This window comes from Triturus cristatus, chromosome 5_2 (genome assembly GCF_964204655.1).
Source record: "Triturus cristatus chromosome 5_2, aTriCri1.1, whole genome shotgun sequence".
Classification (NCBI taxonomy): domain Eukaryota; kingdom Metazoa; phylum Chordata; class Amphibia; order Caudata; family Salamandridae; genus Triturus; species Triturus cristatus.
In genome coordinates, this window is record NC_140588.1 from 577,051,942 (window position 1) to 577,070,265 (window position 18,324).

At 53.3% G+C, this 18,324-nt stretch overlaps 20 non-coding genes across 20 annotated transcripts; 7 read left to right on the forward strand and 13 right to left on the reverse strand.

Moving 5' to 3' along the window:
- Window positions 1–264: 264 nt before the first annotated feature.
- Window positions 265–336, reverse strand: TRNAE-CUC (transfer RNA glutamic acid (anticodon CUC)). Its single transcript has one exon. It is a non-coding gene; the product is annotated as a tRNA-Glu (tRNA).
- A 945-nt stretch (window positions 337–1,281) lies between these two features.
- TRNAL-UAA (transfer RNA leucine (anticodon UAA)) lies at window positions 1,282–1,364 on the forward strand. The gene has a single exon. It is a non-coding gene; the product is annotated as a tRNA-Leu (tRNA).
- A 1,126-nt stretch (window positions 1,365–2,490) lies between these two features.
- On the reverse strand, window positions 2,491–2,562 carry TRNAE-CUC (transfer RNA glutamic acid (anticodon CUC)). The gene has a single exon. It is a non-coding gene; the product is annotated as a tRNA-Glu (tRNA).
- A 630-nt stretch (window positions 2,563–3,192) lies between these two features.
- On the reverse strand, window positions 3,193–3,264 carry TRNAE-UUC (transfer RNA glutamic acid (anticodon UUC)). The gene has a single exon. It is a non-coding gene; the product is annotated as a tRNA-Glu (tRNA).
- Window positions 3,265–3,507: 243 nt separating this feature from the next.
- Window positions 3,508–3,590, forward strand: TRNAL-UAA (transfer RNA leucine (anticodon UAA)). Its single transcript has one exon. It is a non-coding gene; the product is annotated as a tRNA-Leu (tRNA).
- A 1,126-nt stretch (window positions 3,591–4,716) lies between these two features.
- TRNAE-CUC (transfer RNA glutamic acid (anticodon CUC)) lies at window positions 4,717–4,788 on the reverse strand. The gene has a single exon. It is a non-coding gene; the product is annotated as a tRNA-Glu (tRNA).
- Window positions 4,789–5,418: 630 nt separating this feature from the next.
- TRNAE-UUC (transfer RNA glutamic acid (anticodon UUC)) lies at window positions 5,419–5,490 on the reverse strand. The gene has a single exon. It is a non-coding gene; the product is annotated as a tRNA-Glu (tRNA).
- A 243-nt stretch (window positions 5,491–5,733) lies between these two features.
- On the forward strand, window positions 5,734–5,816 carry TRNAL-UAA (transfer RNA leucine (anticodon UAA)). The gene has a single exon. It is a non-coding gene; the product is annotated as a tRNA-Leu (tRNA).
- A 1,132-nt stretch (window positions 5,817–6,948) lies between these two features.
- Window positions 6,949–7,020, reverse strand: TRNAE-CUC (transfer RNA glutamic acid (anticodon CUC)). The gene has a single exon. It is a non-coding gene; the product is annotated as a tRNA-Glu (tRNA).
- Window positions 7,021–7,650: 630 nt separating this feature from the next.
- On the reverse strand, window positions 7,651–7,722 carry TRNAE-UUC (transfer RNA glutamic acid (anticodon UUC)). The gene has a single exon. It is a non-coding gene; the product is annotated as a tRNA-Glu (tRNA).
- Window positions 7,723–7,965: 243 nt separating this feature from the next.
- On the forward strand, window positions 7,966–8,048 carry TRNAL-UAA (transfer RNA leucine (anticodon UAA)). Its single transcript has one exon. It is a non-coding gene; the product is annotated as a tRNA-Leu (tRNA).
- Window positions 8,049–9,174: 1,126 nt separating this feature from the next.
- TRNAE-CUC (transfer RNA glutamic acid (anticodon CUC)) lies at window positions 9,175–9,246 on the reverse strand. The gene has a single exon. It is a non-coding gene; the product is annotated as a tRNA-Glu (tRNA).
- A 2,856-nt stretch (window positions 9,247–12,102) lies between these two features.
- TRNAE-UUC (transfer RNA glutamic acid (anticodon UUC)) lies at window positions 12,103–12,174 on the reverse strand. The gene has a single exon. It is a non-coding gene; the product is annotated as a tRNA-Glu (tRNA).
- A 243-nt stretch (window positions 12,175–12,417) lies between these two features.
- Window positions 12,418–12,500, forward strand: TRNAL-UAA (transfer RNA leucine (anticodon UAA)). The gene has a single exon. It is a non-coding gene; the product is annotated as a tRNA-Leu (tRNA).
- Window positions 12,501–13,626: 1,126 nt separating this feature from the next.
- On the reverse strand, window positions 13,627–13,698 carry TRNAE-CUC (transfer RNA glutamic acid (anticodon CUC)). Its single transcript has one exon. It is a non-coding gene; the product is annotated as a tRNA-Glu (tRNA).
- Window positions 13,699–14,643: 945 nt separating this feature from the next.
- On the forward strand, window positions 14,644–14,726 carry TRNAL-UAA (transfer RNA leucine (anticodon UAA)). Its single transcript has one exon. It is a non-coding gene; the product is annotated as a tRNA-Leu (tRNA).
- Window positions 14,727–15,858: 1,132 nt separating this feature from the next.
- On the reverse strand, window positions 15,859–15,930 carry TRNAE-CUC (transfer RNA glutamic acid (anticodon CUC)). The gene has a single exon. It is a non-coding gene; the product is annotated as a tRNA-Glu (tRNA).
- Window positions 15,931–16,560: 630 nt separating this feature from the next.
- TRNAE-UUC (transfer RNA glutamic acid (anticodon UUC)) lies at window positions 16,561–16,632 on the reverse strand. The gene has a single exon. It is a non-coding gene; the product is annotated as a tRNA-Glu (tRNA).
- A 243-nt stretch (window positions 16,633–16,875) lies between these two features.
- Window positions 16,876–16,958, forward strand: TRNAL-UAA (transfer RNA leucine (anticodon UAA)). Its single transcript has one exon. It is a non-coding gene; the product is annotated as a tRNA-Leu (tRNA).
- Window positions 16,959–18,084: 1,126 nt separating this feature from the next.
- On the reverse strand, window positions 18,085–18,156 carry TRNAE-CUC (transfer RNA glutamic acid (anticodon CUC)). The gene has a single exon. It is a non-coding gene; the product is annotated as a tRNA-Glu (tRNA).
- Between the last annotated feature and the right edge of the window lie 168 nt (window positions 18,157–18,324).

An 18,324-nucleotide genomic window follows, 5' to 3' on the forward strand; every position in this document is an offset into this window, starting at 1 on the left:
AAAGATGACTTCCTGCCGCACACCATGTGGTCAGAAGCCTACGAAAAGAAGCGCACCTCGGAATACAGAATCTCACTTCCTCAAGAGCCTTGCACAAGAGATTTTCCTCCCGCCGAGGAAAGCAACTCAAAGGGAACCTTGCGAAAATCAAATTAGGAGCCAGATTGCGGGATGCTAGGCAAACTGTTTGTCAGAAAAGCAAATTCATTTTGAGAAGCCCTGACCTGCGGGAAGGAAAAGCATTCAAGGGCAGAAGAAGGACTGTTCCCTGACCGGGAATCGAACCCGGGCCGCGGCGGTGAGAGCGCCGAATCCTAACCACTAGACCACCAGGGAACCCACAGCCATACAGCAAAAGTTCCTACACTGCTCTCCTAGTGACAAAGCTCATGGGGGCTGAAAGCATATTTTATTCTACAGCGAATATGAATCAGAACTTGAAAAAACACTCATGATTCCACCAGACTGTTTGTCACTTCCAAGCACAGGCCATCCCCTCCCCCGTGCTACTGAACCGACGAATTCCTGTACAATCGGGATCCCCGGGAAATCACAAGAGGGACACCTAGTGGCCGCTGATAGCTCAAAGACAGCTGGTACACCTTCTCACACCTACCTCGTTATTCAGCTTGCTGGAAGAATACATTGCGAATGACCGATTCAAGAGTGCAAGGGAGAAGAGTGCTCCAAAGTAGATGTATACATCGCAGCCGGGTTTTCCAGCAATTTACCTTTCTGATGAGCTGGTACTGCACTTTACGCCCACATAGAGCACCTGACTGGGTGGGGGACTGCGTGCGCATGAAGGTGGCTGAGGGCAATGGGAGCAAAGCAACCTGGGACACAGGGGACCCAGCCCCTTTCCTCTGCTTTCGTCTATAGGTCGGGGTGCCTTTTTAAGGACCTTCGATTAAAAAAAGCTGAGCTGCGTGGACAAATTACGCACGTCTACGTCTTAGAGGGATCTTCCCTGACCGGGAATTGAACCCGGGCCGCGGCGGTGAAAGCGCCGAATCCTAGCCACTAGACCACCAGGGAGGAGATGCTCTTGTGAGCCTGCCTTGCTCACTTCCTTATTGTGACTAAGCTAACTCCACTGTATAGATTGCCCATAAAGTACGAGTGGGGAAAAGTTAGGTGTCACACAGTGTGTTTGTCATAAGCAATTACCTTTATCCTCCTGCAAAAGCCTTTTTACTCTGCAATCACCTCTTGCTGGACAGCCTGCGCTGGAGCAGCCAGCATGAAAAGGGAGCTGAGTAAGGCAGGACCTAGGGTCTCACCAGGGTGGCCGAGTGGTTAAGGCGTTGGACTTAAGATCCAATGGACAGTTGTCCGCATGGGTTCGAGCCCCATCCCTGGTATGGGTTTTCAGTGGGTGTGTAGGAACTTGCAGATGCTTTTGTAAAGCATTTTCCTCTGCCCTCCTCACCCTCCCAGTGCCCTTCCTTAACAGTCCCAATTCACGTCTCAGCTGTGGGGTCTGCTGCTACTCTGCACTTAGCATGGATGTTTGCCAAAGCAATGCAGTGCCACCTACGCAGAGCCCCTGCTTAGAGAAATACACCTCCTATGTCTTTTCCCACTGAAGGTAGCAGGAGGAAGTACTTGCTTCCTGGGGAACATGGGCCTGCCACAGGAATTTGTTAACCCGCCTCTTGCGGATTTCTCCCCTTTCTTTGATTTACACCTGCAGGCTCTCCCTTGCCATCGGAGCAGGATCTGCTGATGCAGGCCCGGCTGGATCAAATATGCAAAGGCTTGTCCCCAGGCCTCGGGAAAAAATTGAGCAGAGATTCCCGCCTCCGCCTCCGCCTCCTCTTGCCTTCCGAACGGGCTTCCAAACGGGCAATGCCCTGACGGGTCCCCCACGCCCCATCCTGCCCATGCCCACACCCCTGTATATGAGGGTGACCCATGTCCCTCACCCTCCATGCTCGAACGGAAGACACGTGTGTCCTGAGGGGAGCGCCAGACAGGCATTTCTCCGGCCAGGCAGACCCCTGCAGCACCCGTTAGGCTCCAAAGCCTGTACATTCCCAAGATGCCACTGGTCACTATGCAAATCAGACAGCCCTGGCCACACCCTCTCCGCCGCTGGGCTCTGCTGCTTTCGGTACGTGCAGCTCAGCTTTTTCTTACCCTGAACCAGACTTCCGTTTCAGCAAAAAGGTGGGTTGCAGTGGGTCCGGGATGCCATTTGGAGACAAAGCCTGCGGCCCTGTCAAAGATGACTTCCTGCCGCACACCATGTGGTCAGAAGCCTACGAAAAGAAGCGCACCTCGGAATACAGAATCTCACTTCCTCAAGAGCCTTGCACAAGAGATTTTCCTCCCGCCGAGGAAAGCAACTCAAAGGGAACCTTGCGAAAATCAAATTAGGAGCCAGATTGCGGGATGCTAGGCAAACTGTTTGTCAGAAAAGCAAATTCATTTTGAGAAGCCCTGACCTGCGGGAAGGAAAAGCATTCAAGGGCAGAAGAAGGACTGTTCCCTGACCGGGAATCGAACCCGGGCCGCGGCGGTGAGAGCGCCGAATCCTAACCACTAGACCACCAGGGAACCCACAGCCATACAGCAAAAGTTCCTACACTGCTCTCCTAGTGACAAAGCTCATGGGGGCTGAAAGCATATTTTATTCTACAGCGAATATGAATCAGAACTTGAAAAAACACTCATGATTCCACCAGACTGTTTGTCACTTCCAAGCACAGGCCATCCCCTCCCCCGTGCTACTGAACCGACGAATTCCTGTACAATCGGGATCCCCGGGAAATCACAAGAGGGACACCTAGTGGCCGCTGATAGCTCAAAGACAGCTGGTACACCTTCTCACACCTACCTCGTTATTCAGCTTGCTGGAAGAATACATTGCGAATGACCGATTCAAGAGTGCAAGGGAGAAGAGTGCTCCAAAGTAGATGTATACATCGCAGCCGGGTTTTCCAGCAATTTACCTTTCTGATGAGCTGGTACTGCACTTTACGCCCACATAGAGCACCTGACTGGGTGGGGGACTGCGTGCGCATGAAGGTGGCTGAGGGCAATGGGAGCAAAGCAACCTGGGACACAGGGGACCCAGCCCCTTTCCTCTGCTTTCGTCTATAGGTCGGGGTGCCTTTTTAAGGACCTTCGATTAAAAAAAGCTGAGCTGCGTGGACAAATTACACACGTCTACGTCTTAGAGGGATCTTCCCTGACCGGGAATCGAACCCGGGCCGCGGCGGTGAAAGCGCCGAATCCTAGCCACTAGACCACCAGGGAGGAGATGCTCTTGTGAGCCTGCCTTGCTCACTTCCTTATTGTGACTAAGCTAACTCCACTGTATAGATTGCCCATAAAGTACGAGTGGGGAAAAGTTAGGTGTCACACAGTGTGTTTGTCATAAGCAATTACCTTTATCCTCCTGCAAAAGCCTTTTTACTCTGCAATCACCTCTTGCTGGACAGCCTGCGCTGGAGCAGCCAGCATGAAAAGGGAGCTGAGTAAGGCAGGGCCTAGGGTCTCACCAGGGTGGCCGAGTGGTTAAGGCGTTGGACTTAAGATCCAATGGACAGTTGTCCGCATGGGTTCGAGCCCCATCCCTGGTATGGGTTTTCAGCGGGTGTGTAGGAACTTGCAGATGCTTTTGTAAAGCATTTTCCTCTGCCCTCCTCACCCTCCCAGTGCCCTTCCTTAACAGTCCCAATTCACGTCTCAGCTGTGGGGTCTGCTGCTACTCTGCACTTAGCATGGATGTTTGCCAAAGCAATGCAGTGCCACCTACGCAGAGCCCCTGCTTAGAGAAATACACCTCCTATGTCTTTTCCCACTGAAGGGAGCAGGAGGAAGTACTTGCTTCCTGGGGAACATGGGCCTGCCACTGGAATTTGTTAACCCGCCTCTTGCGGATTTCTCCCCTTTCTTTGATTTACACCTGCAGGCTCTCCCTTGCCATCGGAGCAGGATCTGCTGATGCAGGCCCGGCTGGATCAAATGTGCAAAGGCTTGTCCCCAGGCCTCGGGAAAAAATTGAGCAGAGATTCCCGCCTCCGCCTCCGCCTCCTCTTGCCTTCCGAACGGGCTTCCAAACGGGCAATGCCCTGACGGGTCCCCCACGCCCCATCCTGCCCATGCCCACACCCCTGTATATGAGGGTGACCCATGTCCCTCACCCTCCATGCTCGAACGGAAGACACGTGTGTCCTGAGGGGAGCGCCAGACAGGCATTTCTCCGGCCAGGCAGACCCCTGCAGCACCCGTTAGGCTCCAAAGCCTGTACATTCCCAAGATGCCACTGGTCACTATGCAAATCAGACAGCCCTGGCCACACCCTCTCCGCCGCTGGGCTCTGCTGCTTTCGGTACGTGCAGCTCAGCTTTTTCTTACCCTGAACCAGACTTCAGTTTCAGCAAAAAGGTGGGTTGCAGTGGGTCCGGGATGCCATTTGGAGACAAAGCCTGCGGCCCTGTCAAAGATGACTTCCTGCCGCACACCATGTGGTCAGAAGCCTACGAAAAGAAGCGCACCTCGGAATACAGAATCTCACTTCCTCAAGAGCCTTGCACAAGAGATTTTCCTCCCGCCGAGGAAAGCAACTCAAAGGGAACCTTGCGAAAATCAAATTAGGAGCCAGATTGCGGGATGCTAGGCAAACTGTTTGTCAGAAAAGCAAATTCATTTTGAGAAGCCCTGACCTGCGGGAAGGAAAAGCATTCAAGGGCAGAAGAAGGACTGTTCCCTGACCGGGAATCGAACCCGGGCCGCGGCGGTGAGAGCGCCGAATCCTAACCACTAGACCACCAGGGAACCCACAGCCATACAGCAAAAGTTCCTACACTGCTCTCCTAGTGACAAAGCTCATGGGGGCTGAAAGCATATTTTATTCTACAGCGAATATGAATCAGAACTTGAAAAAACACTCATGATTCCACCAGACTGTTTGTCACTTCCAAGCACAGGCCATCCCCTCCCCCGTGCTACTGAACCGACGAATTCCTGTACAATCGGGATCCCCGGGAAATCACAAGAGGGACACCTAGTGGCCGCTGATAGCTCAAAGACAGCTGGTACACCTTCTCACACCTACCTCGTTATTCAGCTTGCTGGAAGAATACATTGCGAATGACCGATTCAAGAGTGCAAGGGAGAAGAGTGCTCCAAAGTAGATGTATACATCGCAGCCGGGTTTTCCAGCAATTTACCTTTCTGATGAGCTGGTACTGCACTTTACGCCCACATAGAGCACCTGACTGGGTGGGGGACTGCGTGCGCATGAAGGTGGCTGAGGGCAATGGGAGCAAAGCAACCTGGGACACAGGGGACCCAGCCCCTTTCCTCTGCTTTCGTCTATAGGTCGGGGTGCCTTTTTAAGGACCTTCGATTAAAAAAAGCTGAGCTGCGTGGACAAATTACACACGTCTACGTCTTAGAGGGATCTTCCCTGACCGGGAATCGAACCCGGGCCGCGGCGGTGAAAGCGCCGAATCCTAGCCACTAGACCACCAGGGAGGAGATGCTCTTGTGAGCCTGCCTTGCTCACTTCCTTATTGTGACTAAGCTAACTCCACTGTATAGATTGCCCATAAAGTACGAGTGGGGAAAAGTTAGGTGTCACACAGTGTGTTTGTCATAAGCAATTACCTTTATCCTCCTGCAAAAGCCTTTTTACTCTGCAATCACCTCTTGCTGGACAGCCTGCGCTGGAGCAGCCAGCATGAAAAGGGAGCTGAGTAAGGCAGGGCCTAGGGTCTCACCAGGGTGGCCGAGTGGTTAAGGCGTTGGACTTAAGATCCAATGGACAGTTGTCCGCATGGGTTCGAGCCCCATCCCTGGTATGGGTTTTCAGCGGGTGTGTAGGAACTTGCAGATGCTTTTTTAAAGCATTTTCCTCTGCCCTCCTCACCCTCCCAGTGCCCTTCCTTAACAGTCCCAATTCACGTCTCAGCTGTGGGGTCTGCTGCTACTCTGCACTTAGCATGGATGCTTCCCAAAGCAATGCAGTGCCACCTACGCAGAGCCCCTGCTTAGAGAAATACACCTCCTATGTCTTTTCCCACTGAAGGGAGCAGGAGGAAGTACTTGCTTCCTGGGGAACATGGGCCTGCCACTGGAATTTGTTAACCCGCCTCTTGCGGATTTCTCCCCTTTCTTTGATTTACACCTGCAGGCTCTCCCTTGCCATCGGAGCAGGATCTGCTGATGCAGGCCCGGCTGGATCAAATGTGCAAAGGCTTGTCCCCAGGCCTCGGGAAAAAATTGAGCAGAGATTCCCGCCTCCGCCTCCGCCTCCGCCTCCTCTTGCCTTCCGAACGGGCTTCCAAACGGGCAATGCCCTGACGGGTCCCCCACGCCCCATCCTGCCCATGCCCACACCCCTGTATATGAGGGTGACCCATGTCCCTCACCCTCCATGCTCGAACGGAAGACACGTGTGTCCTGAGGGGAGCGCCAGACAGGCATTTCTCCGGCCAGGCAGACCCCTGCAGCACCCGTTAGGCTCCAAAGCCTGTACATTCCCAAGATGCCACTGGTCACTATGCAAATCAGACAGCCCTGGCCACACCCTCTCCGCCGCTGGGATCTGCTGCTTTCGGTACGTGCAGCTCAGCTTTTTCTTACCCTGAACCAGACTTCCGTTTCAGCAAAAAGGTGGGTTGCAGTGGGTCCGGGATGCCATTTGGAGACAAAGCCTGCGGCCCTGTCAAAGATGACTTCCTGCCGCACACCATGTGGTCAGAAGCCTACGAAAAGAAGCGCACCTCGGAATACAGAATCTCACTTCCTCAAGAGCCTTGCACAAGAGATTTTCCTCCCGCCGAGGAAAGCAACTCAAAGGGAACCTTGCGAAAATCAAATTAGGAGCCAGATTGCGGGATGCTAGGCAAACTGTTTGTCAGAAAAGCAAATTCATTTTGAGAAGCCCTGACCTGCGGGAAGGAAAAGCATTCAAGGGCAGAAGAAGGACTGTTCCCTGACCGGGAATCGAACCCGGGCCGCGGCGGTGAGAGCGCCGAATCCTAACCACTAGACCACCAGGGAACCCACAGCCATACAGCAAAAGTTCCTACACTGCTCTCCTAGTGACAAAGCTCATGGGGGCTGAAAGCATATTTTATTCTACAGCGAATATGAATCAGAACTTGAAAAAACACTCATGATTCCACCAGACTGTTTGTCACTTCCAAGCACAGGCCATCCCCTCCCCCGTGCTACTGAACCGACGAATTCCTGTACAATCGGGATCCCCGGGAAATCACAAGAGGGACACCTAGTGGCCGCTGATAGCTCAAAGACAGCTGGTACACCTTCTCACACCTACCTCGTTATTCAGCTTGCTGGAAGAATACATTGCGAATGACCGATTCAAGAGTGCAAGGGAGAAGAGTGCTCCAAAGTAGATGTATACATCGCAGCCGGGTTTTCCAGCAATTTACCTTTCTGATGAGCTGGTACTGCACTTTACGCCCACATAGAGCACCTGACTGGGTGGGGGACTGCGTGCGCATGAAGGTGGCTGAGGGCAATGGGAGCAAAGCAACCTGGGACACAGGGGACCCAGCCCCTTTCCTCTGCTTTCGTCTATAGGTCGGGGTGCCTTTTTAAGGACCTTCGATTAAAAAAAGCTGAGCTGCGTGGACAAATTACACACGTCTACGTCTTAGAGGGATCTTCCCTGACCGGGAATCGAACCCGGGCCGCGGCGGTGAAAGCGCCGAATCCTAGCCACTAGACCACCAGGGAGGAGATGCTCTTGTGAGCCTGCCTTGCTCACTTCCTTATTGTGACTAAGCTAACTCCACTGTATAGATTGCCCATAAAGTACGAGTGGGGAAAAGTTAGGTGTCACACAGTGTGTTTGTCATAAGCAATTACCTTTATCCTCCTGCAAAAGCCTTTTTACTCTGCAATCACCTCTTGCTGGACAGCCTGCGCTGGAGCAGCCAGCATGAAAAGGGAGCTGAGTAAGGCAGGGCCTAGGGTCTCACCAGGGTGGCCGAGTGGTTAAGGCGTTGGACTTAAGATCCAATGGACAGTTGTCCGCATGGGTTCGAGCCCCATCCCTGGTATGGGTTTTCAGCGGGTGTGTAGGAACTTGCAGATGCTTTTGTAAAGCATTTTCCTCTGCCCTCCTCACCCTCCCAGTGCCCTTCCTTAACAGTCCCAATTCACGTCTCAGCTGTGGGGTCTGCTGCTACTCTGCACTTAGCATGGATGTTTGCCAAAGCAATGCAGTGCCACCTACGCAGAGCCCCTGCTTAGAGAAATACACCTCCTATGTCTTTTCCCACTGAAGGGAGCAGGAGGAAGTACTTGCTTCCTGGGGAACATGGGCCTGCCACTGGAATTTGTTAACCCGCCTCTTGCGGATTTCTCCCCTTTCTTTGATTTACACCTGCAGGCTCTCCCTTGCCATCGGAGCAGGATCTGCTGATGCAGGCCCGGCTGGATCAAATGTGCAAAGGCTTGTCCCCAGGCCTCGGGAAAAAATTGAGCAGAGATTCCCGCCTCCGCCTCCGCCTCCTCTTGCCTTCCGAACGGGCTTCCAAACGGGCAATGCCCTGACGGGTCCCCCACGCCCCATCCTGCCCATGCCCACACCCCTGTATATGAGGGTGACCCATGTCCCTCACCCTCCATGCTCGAACGGAAGACACGTGTGTCCTGAGGGGAGCGCCAGACAGGCATTTCTCCGGCCAGGCAGACCCCTGCAGCACCCGTTAGGCTCCAAAGCCTGTACATTCCCAAGATGCCACTGGTCACTATGCAAATCAGACAGCCCTGGCCACACCCTCTCCGCCGCTGGGCTCTGCTGCTTTCGGTACGTGCAGCTCAGCTTTTTCTTACCCTGAACCAGACTTCCGTTTCAGCAAAAAGGTGGGTTGCAGTGGGTCCGGGATGCCATTTGGAGACAAAGCCTGCGGCCCTGTCAAAGATGACTTCCTGCCGCACACCATGTGGTCAGAAGCCTACGAAAAGAAGCGCACCTCGGAATACAGAATCTCACTTCCTCAAGAGCCTTGCACAAGAGATTTTCCTCCCGCCGAGGAAAGCAACTCAAAGGGAACCTTGCGAAAATCAAATTAGGAGCCAGATTGCGGGATGCTAGGCAAACTGTTTGTCAGAAAAGCAAATTCATTTTGAGAAGCCCTGACCTGCGGGAAGGAAAAGCATTCAAGGGCAGAAGAAGGACTGTTCCCTGACCGGGAATCGAACCCGGGCCGCGGCGGTGAGAGCGCCGAATCCTAACCACTAGACCACCAGGGAACCCACAGCCATACAGCAAAAGTTCCTACACTGCTCTCCTAGTGACAAAGCTCATGGGGGCTGAAAGCATATTTTATTCTACAGCGAATATGAATCAGAACTTGAAAAAACACTCATGATTCCACCAGACTGTTTGTCACTTCCAAGCACAGGCCATCCCCTCCCCCGTGCTACTGAACCGACGAATTCCTGTACAATCGGGATCCCCGGGAAATCACAAGAGGGACACCTAGTGGCCGCTGATAGCTCAAAGACAGCTGGTACACCTTCTCACACCTACCTCGTTATTCAGCTTGCTGGAAGAATACATTGCGAATGACCGATTCAAGAGTGCAAGGGAGAAGAGTGCTCCAAAGTAGATGTATACATCGCAGCCGGGTTTTCCAGCAATTTACCTTTCTGATGAGCTGGTACTGCACTTTACGCCCACATAGAGCACCTGACTGGGTGGGGGACTGCGTGCGCATGAAGGTGGCTGAGGGCAATGGGAGCAAAGCAACCTGGGACACAGGGGACCCAGCCCCTTTCCTCTGCTTTCGTCTATAGGTCGGGGTGCCTTTTTAAGGACCTTCGATTAAAAAAAGCTGAGCTGCGTGGACAAATTACGCACGTCTACGTCTTAGAGGGATCTTCCCTGACCGGGAATTGAACCCGGGCCGCGTCGGTGAAAGCGCCGAATCCTAGCCACTAGACCACCAGGGAGGAGATGCTCTTGTGAGCCTGCCTTGCTCACTTCCTTATTGTGACTAAGCTAACTCCACTGTATAGATTGCCCATAAAGTACGAGTGGGGAAAAGTTAGGTGTCACACAGTGTGTTTGTCATAAGCAATTACCTTTATCCTCCTGCAAAAGCCTTTTTACTCTGCAATCACCTCTTGCTGGACAGCCTGCGCTGGAGCAGCCAGCATGAAAAGGGAGCTGAGTAAGGCAGGACCTAGGGTCTCACCAGGGTGGCCGAGTGGTTAAGGCGTTGGACTTAAGATCCAATGGATAGTTGTCCGCATGGGTTCGAGCCCCATCCCTGGTATGGGTTTTCAGTGGGTGTGTAGGAACTTGCAGATGCTTTTGTAAAGCATTTTCCTCTGCCCTCCTCACCCTCCCAGTGCCCTTCCTTAACAGTCCCAATTCACGTCTCAGCTGTGGGGTCTGCTGCTACTCTGCACTTAGCATGGATGTTTGCCAAAGCAATGCAGTGCCACCTACGCAGAGCCCCTGCTTAGAGAAATACACCTCCTATGTCTTTTCCCACTGAAGGTAGCAGGAGGAAGTACTTGCTTCCTGGGGAACATGGGCCTGCCACAGGAATTTGTTAACCCGCCTCTTGCGGATTTCTCCCCTTTCTTTGATTTACACCTGCAGGCTCTCCCTTGCCATCGGAGCAGGATCTGCTGATGCAGGCCCGGCTGGATCAAATATGCAAAGGCTTGTCCCCAGGCCTCGGGAAAAAATTGAGCAGAGATTCCCGCCTCCGCCTCCGCCTCCTCTTGCCTTCCGAACGGGCTTCCAAACGGGCAATGCCCTGACGGGTCCCCCACGCCCCATCCTGCCCATGCCCACACCCCTGTATATGAGGGTGACCCATGTCCCTCACCCTCCATGCTCGAACGGAAGACACGTGTGTCCTGAGGGGAGCGCCAGACAGGCATTTCTCCGGCCAGGCAGACCCCTGCAGCACCCGTTAGGCTCCAAAGCCTGTACATTCCCAAGATGCCACTGGTCACTATGCAAATCAGACAGCCCTGGCCACACCCTCTCCGCCGCTGGGCTCTGCTGCTTTCGGTACGTGCAGCTCAGCTTTTTCTTACCCTGAACCAGACTTCAGTTTCAGCAAAAAGGTGGGTTGCAGTGGGTCCGGGATGCCATTTGGAGACAAAGCCTGCGGCCCTGTCAAAGATGACTTCCTGCCGCACACCATGTGGTCAGAAGCCTACGAAAAGAAGCGCACCTCGGAATACAGAATCTCACTTCCTCAAGAGCCTTGCACAAGAGATTTTCCTCCCGCCGAGGAAAGCAACTCAAAGGGAACCTTGCGAAAATCAAATTAGGAGCCAGATTGCGGGATGCTAGGCAAACTGTTTGTCAGAAAAGCAAATTCATTTTGAGAAGCCCTGACCTGCGGGAAGGAAAAGCATTCAAGGGCAGAAGAAGGACTGTTCCCTGACCGGGAATCGAACCCGGGCCGCGGCGGTGAGAGCGCTGAATCCTAACCACTAGACCACCAGGGAACCCACAGCCATACAGCAAAAGTTCCTACACTGCTCTCCTAGTGACAAAGCTCATGGGGGCTGAAAGCATATTTTATTCTACAGCGAATATGAATCAGAACTTGAAAAAACACTCATGATTCCACCAGACTGTTTGTCACTTCCAAGCACAGGCCATCCCCTCCCCCGTGCTACTGAACCGACGAATTCCTGTACAATCGGGATCCCCGGGAAATCACAAGAGGGACACCTAGTGGCCGCTGATAGCTCAAAGACAGCTGGTACACCTTCTCACACCTACCTCGTTATTCAGCTTGCTGGAAGAATACATTGCGAATGACCGATTCAAGAGTGCAAGGGAGAAGAGTGCTCCAAAGTAGATGTATACATCGCAGCCGGGTTTTCCAGCAATTTACCTTTCTGATGAGCTGGTACTGCACTTTACGCCCACATAGAGCACCTGACTGGGTGGGGGACTGCGTGCGCATGAAGGTGGCTGAGGGCAATGGGAGCAAAGCAACCTGGGACACAGGGGACCCAGCCCCTTTCCTCTGCTTTCGTCTATAGGTCGGGGTGCCTTTTTAAGGACCTTCGATTAAAAAAAGCTGAGCTGCGTGGACAAATTACACACGTCTACGTCTTAGAGGGATCTTCCCTGACCGGGAATCGAACCCGGGCCGCGGCGGTGAAAGCGCCGAATCCTAGCCACTAGACCACCAGGGAGGAGATGCTCTTGTGAGCCTGCCTTGCTCACTTCCTTATTGTGACTAAGCTAACTCCACTGTATAGATTGCCCATAAAGTACGAGTGGGGAAAAGTTAGGTGTCACACAGTGTGTTTGTCATAAGCAATTACCTTTATCCTCCTGCAAAAGCCTTTTTACTCTGCAATCACCTCTTGCTGGACAGCCTGCGCTGGAGCAGCCAGCATGAAAAGGGAGCTGAGTAAGGCAGGGCCTAGGGTCTCACCAGGGTGGCCGAGTGGTTAAGGCGTTGGACTTAAGATCCAATGGACAGTTGTCCGCATGGGTTCGAGCCCCATCCCTGGTATGGGTTTTCAGCGGGTGTGTAGGAACTTGCAGATGCTTTTGTAAAGCATTTTCCTCTGCCCTCCTCACCCTCCCAGTGCCCTTCCTTAACAGTCCCAATTCACGTCTCAGCTGTGGGGTCTGCTGCTACTCTGCACTTAGCATGGATGTTTGCCAAAGCAATGCAGTGCCACCTACGCAGAGCCCCTGCTTAGAGAAATACACCTCCTATGTCTTTTCCCACTGAAGGGAGCAGGAGGAAGTACTTGCTTCCTGGGGAACATGGGCCTGCCACTGGAATTTGTTAACCCGCCTCTTGCGGATTTCTCCCCTTTCTTTGATTTACACCTGCAGGCTCTCCCTTGCCATCGGAGCAGGATCTGCTGATGCAGGCCCGGCTGGATCAAATGTGCAAAGGCTTGTCCCCAGGCCTCGGGAAAAAATTGAGCAGAGATTCCCGCCTCCGCCTCCGCCTCCTCTTGCCTTCCGAACGGGCTTCCAAACGGGCAATGCCCTGACGGGTCCCCCACGCCCCATCCTGCCCATGCCCACACCCCTGTATATGAGGGTGACCCATGTCCCTCACCCTCCATGCTCGAACGGAAGACACGTGTGTCCTGAGGGGAGCGCCAGACAGGCATTTCTCCGGCCAGGCAGACCCCTGCAGCACCCGTTAGGCTCCAAAGCCTGTACATTCCCAAGATGCCACTGGTCACTATGCAAATCAGACAGCCCTGGCCACACCCTCTCCGCCGCTGGGCTCTGCTGCTTTCGGTACGTGCAGCTCAGCTTTTTCTTACCCTGAACCAGACTTCCGTTTCAGCAAAAAGGTGGGTTGCAGTGGGTCCGGGATGCCATTTGGAGACAAAGCCTGCGGCCCTGTCAAAGATGACTTCCTGCCGCACACCATGTGGTCAGAAGCCTACGAAAAGAAGCGCACCTCGGAATACAGAATCTCACTTCCTCAAGAGCCTTGCACAAGAGATTTTCCTCCCGCCGAGGAAAGCAACTCAAAGGGAACCTTGCGAAAATCAAATTAGGAGCCAGATTGCGGGATGCTAGGCAAACTGTTTGTCAGAAAAGCAAATTCATTTTGAGAAGCCCTGACCTGCGGGAAGGAAAAGCATTCAAGGGCAGAAGAAGGACTGTTCCCTGACCGGGAATCGAACCCGGGCCGCGGCGGTGAGAGCGCCGAATCCTAACCACTAGACCACCAGGGAACCCACAGCCATACAGCAAAAGTTCCTACACTGCTCTCCTAGTGACAAAGCTCATGGGGGCTGAAAGCATATTTTATTCTACAGCGAATATGAATCAGAACTTGAAAAAACACTCATGATTCCACCAGACTGTTTGTCACTTCCAAGCACAGGCCATCCCCTCCCCCGTGCTACTGAACCGACGAATTCCTGTACAATCGGGATCCCCGGGAAATCACAAGAGGGACACCTAGTGGCCGCTGATAGCTCAAAGACAGCTGGTACACCTTCTCACACCTACCTCGTTATTCAGCTTGCTGGAAGAATACATTGCGAATGACCGATTCAAGAGTGCAAGGGAGAAGAGTGCTCCAAAGTAGATGTATACATCGCAGCCGGGTTTTCCAGCAATTTACCTTTCTGATGAGCTGGTACTGCACTTTACGCCCACATAGAGCACCTGACTGGGTGGGGGACTGCGTGCGCATGAAGGTGGCTGAGGGCAATGGGAGCAAAGCAACCTGGGACACAGGGGACCCAGCCCCTTTCCTCTGCTTTCGTCTATAGGTCGGGGTGCCTTTTTAAGGACCTTCGATTAAAAAAAGCTGAGCTGCGTGGACAAATTACACACGTCTACGTCTTAGAGGGATCTTCCCTGACCGGGAATCGAACCCGGGCCGTGGCGGTGAAAGCGCCGAATCCTAGCCACTAGACCACCAGGGAGGAGATGCTCTTGTGAGCCTGCCTTGCTCACTTCCTTATTGTGACTAAGCTAACTCCACTGTATAGATTGCCCATAAAGTACGAGTGGGGAAAAGTTAGGTGTCACACAGTGTGTTTGTCATAAGCAATTACCTTTATCCTCCTGCAAAAGCCTTTTTACTCTGCAATCACCTCTTGCTGGACAGCCTGCGCTGGAGCAGCCAGCATGAAAAGGGAGCTGAGTAAGGCAGGGCCTAGGGTCTCACCAGGGTGGCCGAGTGGTTAAGGCGTTGGACTTAAGATCCAATGGACAGTTGTCCGCATGGGTTCGAGCCCCATCCCTGGTATGGGTTTTCAGCGGGTGTGTAGGAACTTGCAGATGCTTTTTTAAAGCATTTTCCTCTGCCCTCCTCACCCTCCCAGTGCCCTTCCTTAACAGTCCCAATTCACGTCTCAGCTGTGGGGTCTGCTGCTACTCTGCACTTAGCATGGATGCTTCCCAAAGCAATGCAGTGCCACCTACGCAGAGCCCCTGCTTAGAGAAATACACCTCCTATGTCTTTTCCCACTGAAGGGAGCAGGAGGAAGTACTTGCTTCCTGGGGAACATGGGCCTGCCACTGGAATTTGTTAACCCGCCTCTTGCGGATTTCTCCCCTTTCTTTGATTTACACCTGCAGGCTCTCCCTTGCCATCGGAGCAGGATCTGCTGATGCAGGCCCGGCTGGATCAAATGTGCAAAGGCTTGTCCCCAGGCCTCGGGAAAAAATTGAGCAGAGATTCCCGCCTCCGCCTCCGCCTCCGCCTCCTCTTGCCTTCCGAACGGGCTTCCAAACGGGCAATGCCCTGACGGGTCCCCCACGCCCCATCCTGCCCATGCCCACACCCCTGTATATGAGGGTGACCCATGTCCCTCACCCTCCATGCTCGAACGGAAGACACGTGTGTCCTGAGGGGAGCGCCAGACAGGCATTTCTCCGGCCAGGCAGACCCCTGCAGCACCCGTTAGGCTCCAAAGCCTGTACATTCCCAAGATGCCACTGGTCACTATGCAAATCAGACAGCCCTGGCCACACCCTCTCCGCCGCTGGGATCTGCTGCTTTCGGTACGTGCAGCTCAGCTTTTTCTTACCCTGAACCAGACTTCCGTTTCAGCAAAAAGGTGGGTTGCAGTGGGTCCGGGATGCCATTTGGAGACAAAGCCTGCGGCCCTGTCAAAGATGACTTCCTGCCGCACACCATGTGGTCAGAAGCCTACGAAAAGAAGCGCACCTCGGAATACAGAATCTCACTTCCTCAAGAGCCTTGCACAAGAGATTTTCCTCCCGCCGAGGAAAGCAACTCAAAGGGAACCTTGCGAAAATCAAATTAGGAGCCAGATTGCGGGATGCTAGGCAAACTGTTTGTCAGAAAAGCAAATTCATTTTGAGAAGCCCTGACCTGCGGGAAGGAAAAGCATTCAAGGGCAGAAGAAGGACTGTTCCCTGACCGGGAATCGAACCCGGGCCGCGGCGGTGAGAGCGCCGAATCCTAACCACTAGACCACCAGGGAACCCACAGCCATACAGCAAAAGTTCCTACACTGCTCTCCTAGTGACAAAGCTCATGGGGGCTGAAAGCATATTTTATTCTACAGCGAATATGAATCAGAACTTGAAAAAACACTCATGATTCCACCAGACTGTTTGTCACTTCCAAGCACAGGCCATCCCCTCCCCCGTGCTACTGAACCGACGAATTCCTGTACAATCGGGATCCCCGGGAAATCACAAGAGGGACACCTAGTGGCCGCTGATAGCTCAAAGACAGCTGGTACACCTTCTCACACCTACCTCGTTATTCAGCTTGCTGGAAGAATACATTGCGAATGACCGATTCAAGAGTGCAAGGGAGAAGAGTGCTCCAAAGTAGATGTATACATCGCAGCCGGGTTTTCCAGCAATTTACCTTTCTGATGAGCTGGTACTGCACTTTACGCCCACATAGAGCACCTGACTGGGTGGGGGACTGCGTGCGCATGAAGGTGGCTGAGGGCAATGGGAGCAAAGCAACCTGGGACACAGGGGACCCAGCCCCTTTCCTCTGCTTTCGTCTATAGGTCGGGGTGCCTTTTTAAGGACCTTCGATTAAAAAAAGCTGAGCTGCGTGGACAAATTACACACGTCTACGTCTTAGAGGGATCTTCCCTGACCGGGAATCGAACCCGGGCCGCGGCGGTGAAAGCGCCGAATCCTAGCCACTAGACCACCAGGGAGGAGATGCTCTTGTGAGCCTGCCTTGCTCACTTCCTTATTGTGACTAAGCTAACTCCACTGTATAGATTGCCCATAAAGTACGAGTGGGGAAAAGTTAGGTGTCACACAGTGTGTTTGTCATAAGCAATTACCTTTATCCTCCTGCAAAAGCCTTTTTACTCTGCAATCACCTCTTGCTGGACAGCCTGCGCTGGAGCAGCCAGCATGAAAAGGGAGCTGAGTAAGGCAGGGCCTAGGGTCTCACCAGGGTGGCCGAGTGGTTAAGGCGTTGGACTTAAGATCCAATGGACAGTTGTCCGCATGGGTTCGAGCCCCATCCCTGGTATGGGTTTTCAGCGGGTGTGTAGGAACTTTCAGATGCTTTTGTAAAGCATTTTCCTCTGCCCTCCTCACCCTCCCAGTGCCCTTCCTTAACAGTCCCAATTCACGTCTCAGCTGTGGGGTCTGCTGCTACTCTGCACTTAGCATGGATGTTTGCCAAAGCAATGCAGTGCCACCTACGCAGAGCCCCTGCTTAGAGAAATACACCTCCTATGTCTTTTCCCACTGAAGGGAGCAGGAGGAAGTACTTGCTTCCTGGGGAACATGGGCCTGCCACTGGAATTTGTTAACCCGCCTCTTGCGGATTTCTCCCCTTTCTTTGATTTACACCTGCAGGCTCTCCCTTGCCATCGGAGCAGGATCTGCTGATGCAGGCCCGGCTGGATCAAATGTGCAAAGGCTTGTCCCCAGGCCTCGGGAAAAAATTGAGCAGAGATTCCCGCCTCCGCCTCCGCCTCCTCTTGCCTTCCGAACGGGCTTCCAAACGGGCAATGCCCTGACGGGTCCCCCACGCCCCATCCTGCCCATGCCCACACCCCTGTATATGAGGGTGACCCATGTCCCTCACCCTCCATGCTCGAACGGAAGACACGTGTGTCCTGAGGGGAGCGCCAGACAGGCATTTCTCCGGCCAGGCAGACCCCTGCAGCACCCGTTAGGCTCCAAAGCCTGTACATTCCCAAGATGCCACTGGTCACTATGCAAATCAGACAGCCCTGGCCACACCCTCTCCGCCGCTGGGCTCTGCTGCTTTCGGTACGTGCAGCTCAGCTTTTTCTTACCCTGAACCAGACTTCCGTTTCAGCAAAAAGGTGGGTTGCAGTGGGTCCGGGATGCCATTTGGAGACAAAGCCTGCGGCCCTGTCAAAGATGACTTCCTGCCGCACACCATGTGGTCAGAAGCCTACGAAAAGAAGCGCACCTCGGAATACAGAATCTCACTTCCTCAAGAGCCTTGCACAAGAGATTTTCCTCCCGCCGAGGAAAGCAACTCAAAGGGAACCTTGCGAAAATCAAATTAGGAGCCAGATTGCGGGATGCTAGGCAAACTGTTTGTCAGAAAAGCAAATTCATTTTGAGAAGCCCTGACCTGCGGGAAGGAAAAGCATTCAAGGGCAGAAGAAGGACTGTTCCCTGACCGGGAATCGAACCCGGGCCGCGGCGGTGAGAGCGCCGAATCCTAACCACTAGACCACCAGGGAACCCACAGCCATACAGCAAAAGTTCCTACACTGCTCTCCTAGTGACAAAGCTCATGGGGGCTGAAAGCATATTTTATTCTACAGCGAATATGAATCAGAACTTGAAAAAACACTCATGATTCCACCAGACTGTTTGTCACTTCCAAGCACAGGCCATCCCCTCCCCCG